Source organism: Budorcas taxicolor, chromosome 21, assembly GCF_023091745.1.
Source record: "Budorcas taxicolor isolate Tak-1 chromosome 21, Takin1.1, whole genome shotgun sequence".
NCBI classification, from domain to species: domain Eukaryota; kingdom Metazoa; phylum Chordata; class Mammalia; order Artiodactyla; family Bovidae; genus Budorcas; species Budorcas taxicolor.
Genome location: NC_068930.1, coordinates 35,498,888 through 35,507,673, shown reverse-complemented (window position 1 = coordinate 35,507,673; position 8,786 = coordinate 35,498,888). Strand labels below are relative to the sequence as shown.

General features: G+C 41.3%; 1 long non-coding RNA gene across 1 annotated transcript; it reads right to left on the bottom strand.

Moving 5' to 3' along the window:
- Positions 1–1,876: 1,876 nt before the first annotated feature.
- Positions 1,877–7,971, bottom strand: LOC128066939 (uncharacterized). Its single transcript, XR_008201263.1, has 3 exons — positions 7,799–7,971; positions 7,546–7,594; positions 1,877–2,225 (listed from the first exon to the last, which is right to left on the bottom strand). It is a non-coding gene; the product is annotated as an uncharacterized LOC128066939 (long non-coding RNA).
- Between the last annotated feature and the right edge of the window lie 815 nt (positions 7,972–8,786).

Here is an 8,786-nt window from a genome sequence, read left to right as displayed (position 1 = left end):
GCAGTGAAAGTTGGGCTTTTGTGCACCACCATTTACCAAACACCTCTTCAGATGGATTAAAGATTTAAATGTAATGATGAAACCACAAAAGTACTAGACAAAATGTATGTGACTCATGCTGTCACTTTGGGATGAGGATGGACTTTCCAAGTGGCACCACAAAGGGAAAGACCAATGGATTTGACCACATGAAAATGCAATGGCTGTGTATTATTTATGACAGACAAAGGGGTTGTTGATATCTTTAAAACAAAAACTATTAAGAACCCAAATAAGAAAATGATGAATGCAGAAACATGAGCTGGAAAGAAGGAAAAACCATGGTTAATAACATATGGAAAATTTGTAGTCTTGTTAGTTGTATTAGCGCACAGCTCAGTGGCTTAAGACAACACCCATTCATTATGTAAGAGTTTCTGTAACTCAGAAGTCGGGGCATGCTTACCTGGGTTCTCTGCTCAGGGCCTTACAGGGCTGAAATCTAGATGATGGCCAGACTGCATTCTCATATAGAGGTGTGGCAGGGAAGGATAAACTTCTGAACTCCCATACTGGTGATGGAATTCATGTACTTGCAGCTTCCTTTCATGATGATTTACTTCTTAAAAGTCAGTAACAGTTTCTACTTCTCTGAGTCTCTCTAACTTCAGCAAGCCCTTTTAAAGGGCTCACCTAATTAGGTAAGGCCCACCGAGGATAATCTCCATTTTGATTAACTGAAAATCAATTGACTGGGGACTTTAATTACATCTGCAATGGCAACCCACTCCAGTACTCTTGCCTGGAAAATCCCATGGATGGACGAGCCTGGTAGGCTGCAGTCCATGGGCTCGCTAAGAGTCGGGCATGACTGAGCGACTTCACTTTCACTTTTCACTTTCATGCATTGGAGAAGGAAATGACAACCCACTCCAGTATTCTTGCCTGGAGGATCCCAGGGACAGAGGAGCCTAGTGGGCTGCTGTCTATGGGTCGCACAGAGTTAGACACGACTGAGCAACTTAGCAGCAGCAGCAAGATCCTTTTACTTTTGCCATATTCTGTTCATTAGAAACAAGTCACAGGTATTCATGGGGACTGAATTATACAAGGGTTTGGATCACTGTGGATTACTACCATATTAGTAACTAAAGCATCATATAGCAAAAGTATTTTTAAAAATTTATTTATTTTTGGCTGCACTGGCTCTTCATTGCTTAGCTTGTTGGATGGAGTATCAAGGATACAACATTCTGAAAAGACACAACAATCTGAGATGCAGGTTGGTGAATTTTGTCAAAGCCTTAAAACTGTAATCTCCTTGATCAAGCAAATCCTCTCCCAGAAATTATTCTGCAGAAATACTTCTGGATAATGTACACAAAGATTTAATTATGAGGTTGTACATGGCAGCTTTATTTATAATACCAGAAACTTGGAGGAAAAAAAGGGAAATGAGCAAAAGTAAAAGAATGGTTAAATAAACTGTGGTAGATCCATATGCTGGAAGTGCACTGGATCAGACTATTTTGGAGTCTGGGCTCCAGAGCCAGGCTCCCCTGGTCAGAAAGACTCCACTACTTAGCAGCTCTGTAAAATGGGTATATATCTTAAACTCTCTGAGCCTCAGTTACAAAGAGGAAGTAATAATAGTACCCACTTTACAAGGTTGTTTGTGGATTAAGTGGCTCATATATGTAAATGCTTACCCCAGGAGCTAGACAAAGTCAGCACTTAATTGTATAGGAAGAGGAGGATAGGATATTATGAAATTACCATACAACTTATACAAAATGTTAAAAAGTTAAATGATAAACTCAGAAAGCAGAATAGAAGGGCATCTCTTAGGCAATATTTATTTTCACTTGAGAAGTGAGACTATAGAGGATTACTATTTTCTTCTTTGTAAGTTTTTACATTTACCAATTGTCCCGCACCTATATACTTATGACTTTACAGGGAAAATATCCTAACTGATATTTTTTAAAAGAAAGGAAAAGTGGGAGCCCCAAAAGACAGGGAAGGCCCCAAGGGTGAGGTGGGGATTGAACTGTTCTTGTATGACAGTGGTTCTCAAACATTTGGAATTCAAGAACCAAGGAAAAACCAGTAGGGACATCCCACAGGACTGCCACTATTCCATGACGCCAGGTGACACACTAAAAAATTCCACTGTCTCGTGCACTTTTCTCAGCCTCTTGTCCGCAGAGGGAGCAGTATGTCCACAGAAGTCCCCCAGGCAGCCTCTGCAGAGGAGCAGAAGGAAATGGAAGACAAAGTAATAGTCCAGAGAAAGCTGAAGAAGCTAAAGTTAGAAGCAAGGTATCCTCATCTGGGACAAAGTACTGGAGGTTCAGATTTTTTAAGTAAACAATTGCATAAAGGGTAAAAATATTTTGATTCTGGGAAATAGATGGGGAAACAGTGGAAACAGCGTCAGACTTTATTTTTGGGGCTCCAAAATCACTGCAGATGGTGATTGCAGCCATGAAATTAAAAGACGCTTACTCCTCGGAAGGAAAGTTATGACCAACCTAGATAGCATATTCAAAAGCAGAGACATTACTTTGCCAACAAAGGTCCATCTAGTCAAGGCTATGGATTTTCCAGTAATCATCTATGAATGTGAAAGTTGGACTGTGAAGAAAGCTGAACGTCGAAAAATTGATAATTTTGAACTGTGGTGTTGGAGAAGACTCTTGAGAGTCCCATGGACTGCAAGGAGATCCAACCAGTCCATTCTAAAGAAGATCAGTCCTGGGTGTTCTTTAGAAGGACTGATGCTAAAGCTGAAACTCCAATACTTTGGCCACCTCATGCGAAGAGTTGACTCATTGGAAAAGACCCTGATGCTGGGAGGGATTGGGGGCAGGAGGAGAAGGGGACAACAGAGGATGAGATGGCTAGATGGCATCACCAACTCAATGAACATGAGTTTGGGTGAACTCCAAGAGTTTGTGATGGACAGGGAGGCCTGGCGTGCTGCGATTCATGGGGTCACAAAGAGTCAGACACAATTGAGCGACTGAACTGAACAGAGATTACATATGAGTATGTCCTTGTACCTTCAGCCTAGACAGTGTTGAATAGCAATTTACATGATAGGTGGAACAGATAATACATATTTAGATATTTTGCTTCTATAGATGCCATTTTAATAAAATGTAAATTTAAGTATATGTGTGGTTTGTCTAGTTAGTAAGAACTTTAATTAACAGATTGCTGGGACAAATTTACTGGTCTTTTAAGAGCTCTTCCCATATGCTGTGATGCTGTAGCCTGAGGCTGAGTATCACTAGCCCAAGATGATAGTGCTTTTCGCTTCACCTTGGACTTGTGCAAGGCCTCCATCTCTTTTGGATCCAGGCATCTTTTCTGCATCTTGGGTTCATTAGATACCTGCTTTTCTTTAACCCCAAAGCACCACAGATGGTGCCTTGAGCATAGCACCTGCACGTAAAGGCTGCCTAGCACTCTGAGGAAAGCTTGCTGCTTATCTTCCTGCTTCACCCACTCCAAAAGCAGAAAACAACAAAATCAATAATGTGCTAATTTGTTACTATAAGAATTGGTGCTGGTTTAGTCACTAAGTCGTCTCTGACTCTTGAGACCCCATAGACTGTAGCCCACCAGGCTTCTCTGTCCATAGGATTTTCCAGGCAAGAGTACTGGAGTGGGCTGCCATTTCCTTCTTCAATGATAAGGATTCAGTTCAGTTCAGTAGCTCAGTTGTGTCCGACTCTTTGCGACCCCATGAACCGCAGCATGCCAGGCCTTCCTGTCCATCACCAACTCCCAGAGTTTACCTAAACTCATGACCATTGAGTCAGTGATGCCATCCAACCATCTCATCCTCTTTTGTCCCCTTCTCTTCCTGCCCTCAGTCTTTCCCAACATCAGGGTCTTTTCAAATAAGTCAGCTTTTCACATCAGGTGGCCAAAATATTGGAGTTTCAGCTTCAACATCAGTCCTTCCAATGAACACTCAGGATAGACTGGTTGGATCTCCTTGCAGTCCAAGGGACTCTCCAGAGTCTTCTCCAGCACCACAGTTCAAAAGCATCAATTCTCCAGCACTCAGCTTTCTTTATAGTCCAACTCTCACATCCATACATGACCACTGGAAAAACCATAGCCTTGACTAGATGGACCTTTGTTGACAAAGTAATGTCTCTGCTTTTGAATATGCTATCTAGGCTGGTCATAACTTTCCTTCCAAGGAGTAAGCATCTTTTAATTTCATGTCTGCAATCACCATCTGCAGTGATTTTGGAGCCCAAAAGAGTAAAGTCAGCCACTGTTTCCACTGTTTCCCCATCTATTTGCCATGGAGTGATGGGACTGAATGCCATGATCTTCGTTTTCTGAATGTTGAGCTTTAAGCCAACTCTTTCACTCTCCTCTTTCACTTTCATCAAGAGGCTTTTTAGTTCCTCTTCACTTTCTGTCATAAGGGTGGTGTCATCTGCATATCTGAGGTTATTGATATTTCTCCCTGCAATCTTGATTTCAGCTTGTGCTTCTTTCAGCCCAGCGTTTCTCATGATGGATGTACTCTGTATATAAGTTAAATAAGCAGGGTGACAATATACAGCTTTGATGTATTCCTTTTCCTATTTGGAACCAGTCTGTTGTTCCATGTCCAGTTCTAACTATTGCTTCCTGACCTGCATACGAGCTTCTTAAGAGGCAGGTCAGGTGGTCTGGTATGCCCATCTCTTTCATAATTTTCCACAGTTTATTGTGATCCACACAGTCAAAGGCTTTGACATAGTCAATAAAGCAGAAATAAATGCTTTTCAGGAACTCTCTTGCTTTTTTGATGATCCAGCGGAAATAGATTTATAATGAGAGTAAGTAGGTTATTCAAAAGCAGGTATAATCAATGTAGGATTGATTTAAGAATTACAAAATACCCAAAGTAGAATTTCTGTAATATCTAGTGGGGTTTGGGTTTTGTTTTGTTTTTAATGACTGTTTGCAAGCTATCACTGTTAGACTCACACACATCAGATTAATCTGGAAAACCATTAATTCTTGGTTATGGTAGAACTCCTGTTATGGTTTGCAACAAGTGATGTGATCTCTGCCTGAGTTTTAGTTTGTAAAATAAATTATAATATTAACCTACCTCAAAACTTGTTGAGGATCTGTGAAATACTGAGTAAGTGCCCCAAATAAAATATTATTGTCTTTTTATTTAAAAAAAAATTTCCACTGTCTCCTACCGTACTTTTATAAAAGATGTAACATATTAACACCAATAAAGAAAAGCCTATTCTCAGAATAAATAGTCCTTCCCACTGAGCTTTGTGAAAAACTAATTATTCTTATTTTTCTCTGCAAAAGGCCAAATACTTTTTCTTTGGCTGAAGATTGGGAACCACTGGAGTAGAGTCTTGGCGTTGAGGAGGGTGCACCATCAGGCAGGTGGCAGCAACGTAAGGAGACAGGAATGAATCCAAAATGTGGGGACTTTGGAAGGTCTGGCCCCTGCTCGGCCCCAAAGTTCTCATTGCAGTTTCATGGTGTGTGTGGTTAAGTGCAGAGACTTCTGGGGGCCACATGATGCTTTAGTTCTTACGGGCATGCTAGGGATTCCCTAATGGGGATTGCCTGAAGCCCCCTTTATAAGCACTGAAAATACAGCTGTGAGTATGACAGCTATAATCCCTGCCATTTCTTGTGGAGGAGGAGACTCTGGGACAAGTGTTTCTCATTAAATCTATGAGCTCAGAGATGGTATCAGTCTCCTCTCCTGCATCCTCCACAGGCCTGGCAGAGAACAGCAGGCTCAGCCAAGAGCTACTGAACCTCAGAAGTGTTGGTGACCTGAAAAGCCTGGTCAAGGGCATTAGAGGGAATGACAGCCATCCAATGGGACTTTAGTTGGTGTTTCTCAGACACCTGCGGGCTCTTTTGCATTAGCAAAAGTTCCAGTGTCCAAAAGTTCCATGGCTATATTGGAAAGGTATGCATGTTTTATTAAACTTGGAATCAGATTTCAATATTTATGTATAAATCTCAAGCTTCACTTTAGCCTTGTGAAGGCTGGTGAGATGCAAGGCTAATTTGATAATGGAGGTAAATTCCTTTGCCATTAATCCTATGAATCATACATGTCTCCTCTAAGAGCCTGAAATATGAATATTTTAGCACAGGTGAAATATCAGGAGAGTCACAGCTCACTAATTATGATAAACTGGGAGGTCAGAGTGCCTTCTATTAATAGAAGATGTTACGCTCAAGGTCATATAGTACATACAGTATGTATATATGCATTAGATTAAACACCAACAAAATTGACAGTGGATGAATCATTGCCAAAGCGAGCTCACACCTTAGTTGCTTTCACATAGAGATAAGGAGCCCAGAGTTTTAGAACCTTACTTATTAGTTTGCCAAATAATTGTTTTGGAAAATAACCATGTTTGCTGGGCTCTGGACATCATCAATTTGCCTAGTACACTTTTTTCTCACAGACAGTTATAATGATTGTCTTTACTTCTGCTCAGATCCTTAATGTAAATTCTCAGGCTCTAAACCAAAAATTGCTTAGTCCTCCAACTCATAATAGTTACATTTGGGGGGGGTTTCTCTAGAGGGATAGTGGCTGTACCTCTGACTATCAAGATCTCTTTTCACGACGTTTTTGTTTCTTTCTTTCTCTTGAGGGGAAAATATATTTCTCGAGCACTTACTATGAGCCTCTACAATGAGAGTCCTTGGGGCAAGGACAACATCTATTTTATACCTCTTGGGCCTAGAAGGGCTCAATAAATGGGTGTTGAATTACTAGTGTCCAGGTGTGCCTGCTGGGTGCTCCATCCATAGGTGGTACCCAGCCTCCATGATGGTCTGCAGTGATGCCTGCCTCCTGTTCTTTTCACCCTGGTGCTGTCCTCTCCCACATTGTATCAGGGTTGGTTAGTGTGATCAGAATATGGCAGTCATGATGGTATGTCACCATCGAATTTAGGTTGTAAGAGTGCAGTGTATGTCTTGGCATACACTCTATCTGTCTCTATCTTATCCTCTGATCACTGACTTTGGGAGAACCCATGTGGATAGGTTCCCATGGTGATAAATGGAAGCCTCCTGCCAATAACCATATGAGTGAACTTGGAGGCAAATCCTCCAAACTCATGCCATCTACAGAGAATGCATCCCTGGACAATAATTTGAGTGCAATCTTATGAGAGATTCTATACCAGAACCACCCAGCTAAACTGCTCCAGGATTTCTAATCCTCTGAAACTGTGTAACATAATAAATTGTTTCAAGCTGCTAAACTTGGCAGGGCGAGGGGTAAGGATTTGTTACACAGCAATAGATAACTAATATCTAATTCAAAATCTAATAATAGATAACATAAAATCCCCCATGTTTCTTACAAAAATCCTTGAAGGCATTAGCAGCATTCTACTAATGAGGACAGGCTTCCCAGGTGGCACAGTGGTAAAGAATCTGCCTGCCAATGCAGGAGATTAAAGAGGTGCGGGTTCGATCCCTGAATCAGGAAGCTCCCCTGGAGCAGGAAATGGCAACCCACTCCAGTATTCTTACCTGGGAAATCCCATGCACAGAGGAACCTAGTAGGCTACAGTCCATGGAGCTGCAAAAAGTCAGACACGATTGATCACACACGAACACACACAGATACACACACACTAATGAAGACACAAAGGATCAGTGATACTAAAGAATTTGTCTAAGATATCTCAGCCAAATGAGGGGGAAAGTGGATACAAATTCAAGCAAGACACCTGCTCTCTCTCAGAAAACAAAAACATCGCGTCTCTTGACCAAATAATCTTACCGTTACAGTCTGTCACTCTGCTATCACTTGGGATTTCAACATCTGGTAATAATAAGAGTGGTGATTATTAAAAATATACCGACGGAAGCTGTTTGCATAACCCGTAAATGTTCGAGGTTTCATGGTCATGATTTTCAAATAGAAAAATGACCACTCATGGGAAGGAACAGACACATGGAAAGGAGAATCTGAGAGTGGCACAGTTAAAATCATCTGCATGTATTTTTAGCCCCAGGAAAGAAGTCTTGCTGGCAGACACTGTTAAAAAGGGGAGGTCCATTTCCATGTGCTATATTTAGAAAGGCAGAATATCACTGCAGAATAATTGCTTGTTGGAAGCACAAGTGAGCCTTGAAACTATGCAGCAGGTTTTAAGACTACAGGCCCATTTCTATGTGGCCCCTGTTGAAGCAGAGGAGGGGACCACCCAAAAGCAGTACTCTGGGTGTACCAATCTTACAGCCTCTAAATTTTAAGTGAAAAAGTGGGTCTGCTGTGCATATGCAGTTTCAAGACAAATCCCTGGGGTTGTTCCTTCTAAACCAGACTGCTGCCCCTAAAACACTCCTGGAGAGAAATTCTGGAGCAGCCCTGGAAAGCAGTGAATTAAAGCCATCTAGATGAAGAGCAGAGAGAACTGAAGGGTGTTAAGCATAAATAAATCAAGGTGTAAAGCAGCAGTTCTCGTTCGTGGAGTCTTGAAACACTGGTGGGTCCAAGCTGGTGTGTGCAAGGTGCTACCAGACCTTGTAATCATTAGTGGTTGAATTACTGGCTTTTGTCAGATGTTTGTTTTTTAATTTTAATTTTCCTTATATGGACCATTTTTAAAGTCTTTTGAATTTGTTATAATATTGCTTCTATTTTATTTTATTTTATTTTTTTTTTTGGCCCCAAGACAAGAGGGATCTTAACTCTCCAACCAGGGACGGAACCTGCACCCCCTGCATTGGAAGGTGAAGTCTTAATCTCTGGACCACCAGGAACG